Below are 1,031 nucleotides of genomic sequence, written 5' to 3' on the forward strand. Positions count from 1 at the left end.
TACTAATAGAAGCAGGAACCAGGAAAACTTGAATAAAATCTAGAACATTCATAACAGAATCATGAGTTCAAAAAGGCTTTTACTAAAATCATGTTAATAAGTGGATTTTCATCCATAATGTGAGTATAAGCAGTGTGTTTTAAGTTGAATTTAGTTCTCACTATGTGCTAAAATACCATCCTAAGCACTTTATGCATATTAACTCATGTAATTTTCCAAACTTCCTGTGAATTAAGTAACCTTATTATACCCATTGTGCAGATGAGAAAAATAATACACAAAGAGCTTGATCAAGGAATTTATAAGTAGTAGAGAGTAGATTTGAACTCAATAGAGCCTGGGCTCTTAACTATTAATACAAACTACAATGCTACTCTGGAAATGTGAATTATTTTTGGAAGAAAAATATTATTTGGGGTGAGCAATATATTACTATTATTTACTTATTATTTATTCATCATCTTTTCATATTTTTTTTCCTCAAAACCTAGCCTATAACAAGCAGTGTGCAGCCTGAGGATACATCAGTGACGAGGTAGACATGTCTTTGCCTCATGGGGCTGGCTGTTGAATTAGCTGTAAGATGAGAGTGATAAGCAAAGAGGAAGTGTAGGACAATTCTAGACTTTTTTTTGTGCAAGGTGGATGGTAGCATTTTTTACTGGGAAGGGTGGAACTGAGGATTGGCCAGTCTCATCTTCAATGTCCAATTAATTTGGCAGGACTACATGGGTTTTTTGTTTAATCTTGCTTTTGGTTTGCTGGTTTGTTTGCTTTTATCAGGAGGCGCATTGCATCTAGGATTTCTTTTTGTCATGCTAGTATCTGCTGTTGTTCAATGCTGATATACACTGATAAACTGGAGGTGGGAAATTGCTGCTAGTCAAAGTCTATGAATTCTTTTTCTTTTTTTTTTTTTTTGCTGGAATACTTTTGTAAAGAGAAATTTCTCCTCATCTGCCGTTGACTTATACAACTTCCTATATTAATTAATATAGGAAAAAGGAATAACTGCTTGATTATTACCCTTA

This window comes from Propithecus coquereli, unplaced genomic scaffold (assembly GCF_000956105.1).
Source record: "Propithecus coquereli isolate 6110/MARCELLA unplaced genomic scaffold, Pcoq_1.0 Scaffold514, whole genome shotgun sequence".
Classification (NCBI taxonomy): domain Eukaryota; kingdom Metazoa; phylum Chordata; class Mammalia; order Primates; family Indriidae; genus Propithecus; species Propithecus coquereli.